Source organism: Phyllostomus hastatus, unplaced genomic scaffold, assembly GCF_019186645.2.
Source record: "Phyllostomus hastatus isolate PE091 unplaced genomic scaffold, TTU_PhHast_1.1 phas_scaffold_585, whole genome shotgun sequence".
In the NCBI taxonomy this organism is placed as follows: Eukaryota; Metazoa; Chordata; class Mammalia; order Chiroptera; family Phyllostomidae; genus Phyllostomus; species Phyllostomus hastatus.
Window position 1 is genome coordinate 21,423,586 of NW_025334037.1, and position 9,849 is coordinate 21,433,434.

Genomic DNA, 9,849 nt, shown 5'->3' on the forward strand with positions numbered 1-9,849 from the left:
ATTTCAAGTGATTTTGGTAATTCATGAGATGACGGGGGAAGTGAACTCAGTTCCTGTCCCCAACAGCACCTGGGTGACATTTATGATGGCTGAGTCAATGACTTCATAACCTAAAAACGTGCTCTTGCAGGCAGTTGTCTCGCACAGGTGCCTGGTTCTTCGCTCTACCCTCAAAAGCACACCCTCCTCACCAAGTCACTCATGAACTTGGTTCTTAATTTCCTTGGTCCTTTGCCCTACATTTGATGACTTTTGGGAAGAATCCTAAGCAATGTAAGTATCTTGAATCTTAATAGGCTCCAGAATTCTTTCGTAGTCTCAGGACCAATAACTTTTAAGAAATGCCTAAACTTCTGTTTTGTATCAGTGGAATGTCTCAGGTAGTTTCATCTGGGATCCATCTTATGAGGTCATTCCATTTTTTGGGGGGAGACTGATCTAGGATCAAGTCAATTGCCTGTCAACAAAAACTTCTGCTGCCCATTCTAAGGTAGTTCGAAGACAGGCTCAATAAATGGAAATAACATAAGGCTTCTGGTTCTGGCCATAGGGGAATGGTTTGTCTCAGATTAATCTTCCTGCCAAAATACTTATAAAAGTTGGACAAAATATATAAGGTAATTGTTTGAAGGAATTGGAGAGCACCCAGTGCGGGCAGGATTTGAGAGGCTGTGGTCCCTCAGAGAAGGGAAATGTATTTGGCACTCTTCACGTTCATTCTGGTTTTTCCTGAGGGCATTTTGCCAAGTCACGGGTGGGGGTGGGTGGTGGGAAGAATGGTGATAGCAGAAGCGGCAGCCTTTCTGGGCTGAGATCAGAAGGTAAGGCTGCCAGAGTAGCTGGGACTTGAAGGGAGAATGATGGAGAGGACTTAATGAGAAAGCTACTCTTCACGTTGTTGGCTGACTCCTAAGTTGAGAATGCAGCGAGAACGCCAGGAAACGCTGCAGAAAACAACTGCTAGAAAGCTAAAGCGGTGAACGGATGTCAGCTGCTGAGAAGACAGAGGTTCGAGTCCCACTGAGGTAGAGGGGTTTTGGTCAACATCCTGGGCTTTAGGTTAAGACTCCAGAAAGGTGACTCTCTAGGAACAAAAGTCCTAGTGCTCAATAGAAAGATGGTAGGCTAAAACACAACTATATCCGTAATTACATTAAATGTAAATGGACTAAATGTTCCAATGAAAAGACAAAGATGGTCACACCAGATTGAAAAACAATATGCTGTTTGTAAGAGACACTTTAAATGTCAGGACACCAAAAGACTGAAAAAAAAAGATGGGAAAAGATATATGCCATGTAAACACTAGCAAGAGAAATTTGGTGTTGCTAGTTTAGAGTCATGCAAATTTCACAATGATAAAGGGCGATTCAAAAGAAAGATACGCATGATAATACATAAAGTATCATTTATTGGTCATCAATTATATGCGAAACACCACCCTAAGTATCTCACATTCATTGTTTTGTGTGATCCTCTGATGGATTTTATCAAGTAAATGTTACCATCCCCATTAGAGGAAGAAATTGAAGCTTTGAGAGACCGAGAAATTCACCCAAGGTCACACCACTACAAAATAATGGACAAGATTCGAACCTGGTTCTGTCTGACCTCTTGCCAAAGAGCTTTTAATCGCTGCTTTGCTTTCTAAGTACCGCACTGCCCATTGGAGAGGACCCCTGAGGGCACAGGAGAGGACATTCTGTGGGGACTCCTGGACTTCTGGACTGGAAACCCTTCAAGAAATAGACAGTCTGGCTCCCTTACACATGTACATGCATCACACACACATACACACACCTGTGTAAATGCTCTGCTCTTCCATATACATGATCTGCAAAGGTACAGAGACCTTCCAGTTTGTGGACTATTGAAGCCTGACTTCTTCGAATTTCTTCATGCAAGTTCTCAAGAATATGGTCTGGTTTAAAGAATCATGTATTTGCCCCTGATTCAGTCAATTGGCCAAACTCCCCAGAGAAACCAGGGGACGCTATTGATGATTTAATCTTTCTCCTCTGTTTCTCTGCTGCCACTATGGTCACTCAAATCCTTTTCCATGTCCAGCGACTAGGTGACCTTTGGAAAGTTACTGAACCTCTCTTTTCTTCTTTTGTAAACTATAGTTAATTATACCCACTTTGCAGAGAAAAAAAGACACATACACATATACATATGTACATACACTTACATACATGTGATGCATTTGCATACATATAGGTTAATGTAGGTTCTTTCTGGGCAGTAAAATCATGAGTGTTCATAGCAGCATTGTGTGTAACAGCTCCAAAATGGAAACAACCTAAACATCCGATGATGGATGAATGGGGTAGACAAAATGACGTATGTCCACACAGTGAAGTTCTATTTGGCAATAAAAAAGGAACAGCCTATGGTACATACTACATGATGGACAGACTTCAATACATTATGCTGAGTGAAAGAAGCCAGACACAGGAGACCATGTGTATAATTGCATTCATATGAAATATCCAGCAAATGCAAATTTATGAAGACAAGATTGATTAGTGGTTGCCTCAGGGGAGAGGGGGGTGAGGATTAACTGTAAATGGGCATCAGTGTTCTTATTGAGGGAATGGAGATGTTCTAAAACTGACTTACGATTTAGTTACAAAGTTACTAAAAGTCTTTGAACTGTAATACCTAAAACCTCATTTTTTTCTTTTTCATGAACTTTGTTTTTTTTTTACATTTTTTTATTGTTCAAGTACAGTTGTCTCCATGTTCCCCCCACCTCTCACCCCCACCCCAGCCATCCTCACTTCCCACCCTTGATCCTGCCCCCCTATGGTTTTGTCCATATGTCATTTGTATATGTTTCTGAAAACCGTTCCTCCTTCCCCCCCATTATCTCCTCACACCTCCTCTCTGGTTACTATCAGTTTGTTCTTGATTTCAACATCTCTGGTTATATTTTGCTTGCTTGTTTGTTTTGTTGATTAGGTTCCACTTATAGGTGAGATCATATGGTATTTGTCTTTCACCACTTGGCTTATTTCACTTAGCATAGTGCTCTCCAGTTGCATCCATGCTGTTGCAAAGGGTGGGAGCTCCTTCTTTATTTCTGCTGTGTAGTCTTCCATTGTGTAAATGTACCATAGTTTTTTGATCCACTCATTTACTGATGGACACTTAGGTTGCTTCCAGCACTTGGCTATCGTAAACTGTGCTGCTATGAACATTGGGATGCATAGGATCTTTTGGATTGGTGTTTCAGGATTCTTAGGCCATAGTCCCAACAGTGGAATTGCCAGGTCAAAAGGCAGTTCCATTCTGGTTTTCTGAGGAAATTCCATACTGTTTTCCACAGTGGCTGCACCAGTCTGCTATCCCACCAACAGTGCATTAGGGTTCCCTTTTCTCCACATCCTTTCCAAAACTTGTTTTTTATTGATTTGTATGTGATGGCCATTCTTGCCATTGTGAAGTGGTATCTCATTGTGGTTTTAATTTGCATCTCTCTGATGGCCAGTGATGCTGAGCATCTTTTCATATGTGTCTGGGCCCTCTGTATGTCCTCCTTTGAGAAGTGTCTGTTCAAGACCCTTGTCTGATCTCTGAAACTGAGGGTCACTCCACCCACCATGTCTTGTATGCTGTTGTGCAGGTACTGCCGGAAGAAAACCACAAAGCCCTGGGTACGAACTCACATCTGCAAAAATCTCTCCTCCCCCCATTCCAATTCAGTATCAACAGCAAATGAACCAGTATTAATAAAGGTGTAAAGAGATTAAGGCTATTATTAAGAAGGGAGAGAAGTAAACTATAGTATAAACTCTAATGACTTCATATGCACAAACTTGCTGGACAAGAAATGAATGTTAAAAAATTGTGCAAGAAAGAAAATATCGCTAATCATGGAGAAGACCACAGTGGAAGATTTTGTCTAGGTAGCCTCTAGTATTTACCATTGTTTTTTTTTTTCTGGATTCACCTCTGGTGATGTCAGATATTGACCCCATCTGACCTTAGGCAGCCTGCTCTGAGACTGCCAGGGATCTGCTTTCTATGGTTGTCTCCTTCAATTGTTAATTTAGTCACTCTGCACTCAGCAGTCATGTTTAAGCACCATAGGCAGGGCAGAATTTCTCCAGGAGTTGGGGCTATTCTTTCCACTCAGGCTGCTGCTGCTTGGAGGTCAGTGGTCTGTCTGAGCAGGATGGCTGCTGCAGTATGGGTGATTACTCAGCACTGGGGTTCCTGCGACTACTCTCTCAGTTCTCTCTTCCAAGCCTCCTCTCCTAGCCTCTCCTCCTCCAGTCTCTCCTCAAGTTTCTCTAGTTTGCTCTGACCCGCCTTTTGCAGGGATATATGTTTGTGGCTATCTCCTTCACTTGTCGATTTAGTCACTGCACTCAGCAGTCAGGCTTAAGCACCACAGAGCCAGGGCAGAGTCTTGGGGGCGGGGCTGTTGTTTCCACTCAGGCTGCTGCTGCTGCTGCTCAGAGGGGAGTGGTCTGCCTGAGCAAGATGGTGGCTGTTGTTTGGGGGAGGACTCAGCACTGAGATCCCTGCAGCTACTCTCTCCACTCTCTCTCCAAAGCTTCTGTCCCCAGTCTCTCCTCGGGCATCTCCAGCCTACTCTGCTCCTGCCTTTGCTGGAATCCCAGGTGAGTGACAACAAATGAAAATTTGTAGGTTGGCCCTTTAAACGGCAATTTGTGTCTCTGGCTGTCTGTCTCTGGCAGAGAGCAACCCTGCTGCTTTTCACCACTGGTTGTTATCTGTGTACTTTTGGGCTCTGGTGCTCTGGGCTGGGGATCCCAGGTTAGGGTTTAGACCCCATTCTTCTCAGGGGGATCCATACTGATGCTTCATGAGTTCTCCAGTGCTGCCACCTGTGGGTGCCCAGCCAGCACTGTCGGGTCGCCACCACACTCCTTACCAGTCAGATTTGCTGAAGGTGGTTTTCCTGTCTGTCCGAGGTTATAAGGCTTCTCTTTCGCTATTGTTCAGTTGTTTGTTCTGGGTAATTTCTCCACAATTTAGTTGTAATTCCAGATTGTTCCTGGGGGAAGGTTAGTGTGGCTTCCAGTCACTGCTCTGACATCTTGCCAACCCTCTTAAATCTCATTTTTTTTTTTACCTGTGGTAAATAGTGCATGCAATTTGCCATTTTAATCATTTTCAGGTGTGTAGTTGAGCAGCATTAAGCACATCACGTTTGCATTGTTGTGAAACCATCACCACCATCTCTTCCAGAATGTTTTCATTTTCCCAGCTGAAACTGTCCCATCGAACAAATCCCGTTGCCCCTCCCCCAGCCCCTGGCAATCACCATTCTGTTTTCAACTTGTGTGGTTTTTACTATTCCAAGTACCTCATGCAAGTGAAATCATACCATATTTGTCCTTTTGTGCCTGGCTTATTTTGCTTAGAATAAGGTCTTCAAAGTTCATCTATGTGATAGCATGTGCCAAAATTTTATCTTTTTTAAGACTGAGTATTATTCCACTGTACGTATATATCACCTTCTGTTCATCCACTCATCCACTGAGGGATAGTTGTGTTGTTTCCACTCTTTGGCTATCACAAATAATATTGCTATGAATATGGGTGTACAAATATCTTGAAATTGCTGGATTTTATCATATAGAAAACTACCTCAATAGAGTTATTTTAAAAGAAAAAGTATTTTTCAAGATGTAAATAGCTAATAAATGGTAGATACTATTACCAATAAGTTAAAGTTGGTATTTTTTATCCAGCGAGTTCTTAAACATTAAGTTATTTAATAAAAAAGACATGTTCATAGTTTTAGAAAAGAAGTATACAGAAAAGTATAAAGAAGAAAGGAAGTATCTGTAATCTCACCTAGAAATAACATGGAAAGTTTACTGTACAAAAGTTACTAAACTTTAATTTTACTTTAAATTAGCAGAAGAAACTAAAATGAAATGAACTGAGGCCCTTTATTCACAGCAGAGCTGTTCATTCCTAAACTACCTCTGTAAAAACAAAATGAGTTATGGAAAAATATTGAGGTTGGCTTTTCCATTTAAAAATGTGTTTCTTGATGGTCAAAGTTGAATTCCCCCACATGGACAATTGTTTCACAAAAATCAGAGGATGTTTTTGATGTTTAAACAACTACATGCCTGAATTTTTAGATTAAAGACAAAAGAACAAAGTTGAAAAATCTCAGCAAACTTTCAGATAAACTTCAAAGGGAGATTATTAGGGAATGACTAGTTTGTGAGCCAAATATTTACAAAGATGACAGATCGCTTACTTTAAAGGCAGGGAGAAGTGATTGCAGCTAGTGTCTAAAATAAATCCAAGGAGGCTATACGTGAATCCTGAATTTCAGTCAGTTTTCTCCTCCCTCTGAATTAATTGGTTCTTGGTTTTGCATAGATCTGCTGCAGCCTGACTGTTCTCACTCGGAGGTGTAATAAACACATCCTGTGGTCAGCTTTCACTCACTGCAAAAAAAGAGTTATTTAAAATTTGGAAATAAGGCAGAAAGTTAGGCTGCATATTGAAGGATTATTTAATTTCCCAGGAGAATGTATCTGTGTTTGATCTTGCTATGTATTATTTGATTACAGCCCAGATACTGTGGAGTTACACATTAATTTGTATTTTTCTATCTGGCAGGAAAGATAACCCCATAGCTTGTGATTTTATTAGCCTGCAGGACATCAACCAGTTTCTTCTGTAGCCTAGCAATCTTATCCTAACATTCTTTCTTGTTTTGAAAATACTGGTGAGTCGCATAAACTCTTTTTCCTTAAATGCTCTCGGAATCAGCTTTACCATCTAATGCTTCCATTATAAATTAATGAGCTGAATAAAACCCGTGACACATGTCTGTTCTCTGTTTGAACGAGAGCCATGATTTTACCACTTTAACAATGAGACTTAGTTGATAGATCTCGGATGGTACTTTGTCACCCCTTCTTCTGTGACTGTGTGTGTTGCCTGCTGTTGGGTCACCTCTAACTCTAGGTGACTCCGTGAGTGACGTCCACAGTGTCCTGTCCTCCACAGCCCTGCTCAGCCCTTGTAGACTCGTGCCCACGGCTTCTTTTATGGCGTCCGTCCCTTTCCTGGTTGGCCTTCCTCTTCTCCTGCTGCCTTCTCTTTTCCCAGCGTTATTGTCTTTTCCGAAGAGCCCCGCGGTGTGTGCCTGCAGTGGGACAGCTTCAGTCCTGTTGATTACTTACCCTCTTTTGCAGAAGAGTCACCTGGGGTGCCCATTCAGGATTCAGATCCCCCAGCCTACCCCTCAGGAAGTCTAAAGCCCTGAGCTTGGCATGAGGCCTAATGACACACGTCTCAACAGGCAGCCCAGGAGATCCTGAGGCTGTGGTGCTCCGACCAGACACCTTGGGAAAGCCCCACAGTGAACTGCCTGGGGGTGCCGGTCCCGATGCCGATTTGGTTCTCACTGCTCAGCCTGGTCAGAGGCGGAGGGGGTTAAACGTTGATGCCTTGGGATGGACTGCAGTCCAGCAGTCCATTTTCCTAAACTCCCTTTTGGCAAAAGCAGTTGATCTCATATGTTCACCCACTGACTGGCTGTGAAAGAACTGGGATGGGGAGAGGGGCACCCAGGAATCTGTGTACACAGGTTGGAATTGCTGATAGTCAGCTCTTTCTGATATTACAAAAATGGCAATTTTGTATGGGTTGACTTAATAATTCCTTGGGTGTTTCCCATGTGAAGCTAATTTGGCAGTCAACTTGTGACTGACAATGGGGACATGGAATTTCCAGTGTCTGGGGAAAGTGTCTTACGGCTTCTATCAGATTTAAAGCAAAAACAAACAAACAAACAAACAAACAAACAAACAAACAAACAAACAAACAAACAAACAAACAAACCCAAGATGCTCTTCCCAGAAAAATGCTCAAAATACAACTTTCGTACACAATCTCAGGAAGTTTTATGGATTCAAAAGGCCAAGGACTCCCGTTAACCCTGTTTTTCACATTTCTTTCTGAGGGCTGCATCCTTTAGAGATGGAGCTTTGCTGCCCCCTAGTGCCACGTGGTTCTCAGACTGGGTGGGTCCCCTTCGCACCTGTCTTCCACTTTCGAGTGTTGCAGGAGCTGGAACCGGCTGTCATCTCACGCCCACTGATAGAGTGGCCCTGTTCTAGGCAGGAATGGGCACCACAGGTGTGCTCTTTTCTCATTCACTCTTTATATTGAACTTCTGGTAGTACCGGGTGCAGGGAAATGCCATGCTTTGACGGAATGCCCTGCCTTGTCTGGTCCAGAGCACACCCTTCGGGGGGATCAGATTCTGATGCTGAGGGAGCCCCTTCGCAGCTCTGTCCTGTGGGTAACTGAGAGAGAAGCAAAATAATTCTTGTTTCCACACATCTTGATTTCTCTCCCCTACCGAGAAAGAAGCTAAGTCTTGCCTCCATTTGGACATTTATTTAAATATTCCTGGTTGGTGTGTCTGCTTTGGGCTCTCTTTGAATGGGTTATAATATCTGCCTGGTTTCTTCAGTAAGCATTAATAAAATCTTTCGTTTTTAATTTATTGAAGCTTGACAGTCCAGAATGATTTTTTAAAAAATTTATTTATTTTAGAGAGACAGGAAGGGAGGGAGAAAGAGAGGGAGAGAAACATCAATGTGTGAGAGACACATTGGTTGCCTCTTACATGTCCCCAGTTGGGGACCTGGCCTGCAACCCAGGCCTGTGCCCTGACCGGGAACTGAACTGGTGACCTTTCAGTCCATAGGCTGGCGCTCAATCCACTGAGCCACACCAGCCAGGGCAGAGTTAATAAAATCTTTAATACCTGCTCATTTGATATTTGTATAAAAACCATAATTTGACTCTTTTTTTAGAAAATTATTCTTTAACAAAGGCCAGGATCACATTAGGCATCTGTGATTGCCATCTGGGATATGAACAAGCGGGCCCTTTCCTTGAAAGCTCACAGTCCAGTTGAGGAGGCACTCAAGGTTGCAAGTAACTCTCTGAGATTTGAAGAAATCCACCCCTCTTCTCTCTTCCACCTTTCCCCCACCTCACCCCACCGTTTATTCAAACAGGGAGCACACTACCTTGGCATCACCTCAGGGGAGGTACACCAGCAAAACACAAAACAGAGTCAAACAAAAAGCAAAGGGGTTTGTAAATCTTTCTAGATTTTGTTTTCCTGAAGCTGGAAGAATTGAGGGGAGCAGTGGAGGGGCGGAGACCCACATGCGGGAGAAACGGGGGAGAGGGGCTGTCCCTTCAGTAAAGCACCAATGTCACTGCTTCCGGAGAGGCAGGGGCCATAGGGCCAGGGAACAGCAGAGCGCATCGGATGTGTGGCGGAGGCAAGGGCTTCATAAACCTGTTGTTGCCCTTGAACCAGCATACATATTATTTATTCCTATCTATCTACCTACCTATCTATCTATCTTTCTATCATCTATCTATCTATGTATCTATCTATCACTGTAGGTAGTGGGCCAAAAAAAAAAATTGCAAAACACTGACCCTAAAGGCATTTAAAAAGAGCCAAATTCAGCTCCTTAGTCTAGTTGTGTTCAGAAAACCTTTCTTTCCCTTTCCTCTGAAACAATGTCTCCAAAGGACTATCCCATTAGGTTTGGAGTACATTTTACTTTCAGGTTCCCAACTATTCCAAAGGGAATGACAGTTACCTTCTTTAAGGACCCTTAAGGGGGCTTGGTCTACTTTATCTAGACACCTCAAGTGCCGTGGCCAGCTGGGGGAAAGGAACCTGGGGTTGAGACAGATTAAGACCGAGGCCAGACCCCCTCAGACAGCAGCCCCCCTCCCCCATCCTCTTGCCGTCTTTCTCTCTCCCCCTCAGCCAATCAGGATACAGCAGGATGGGAAGGATCA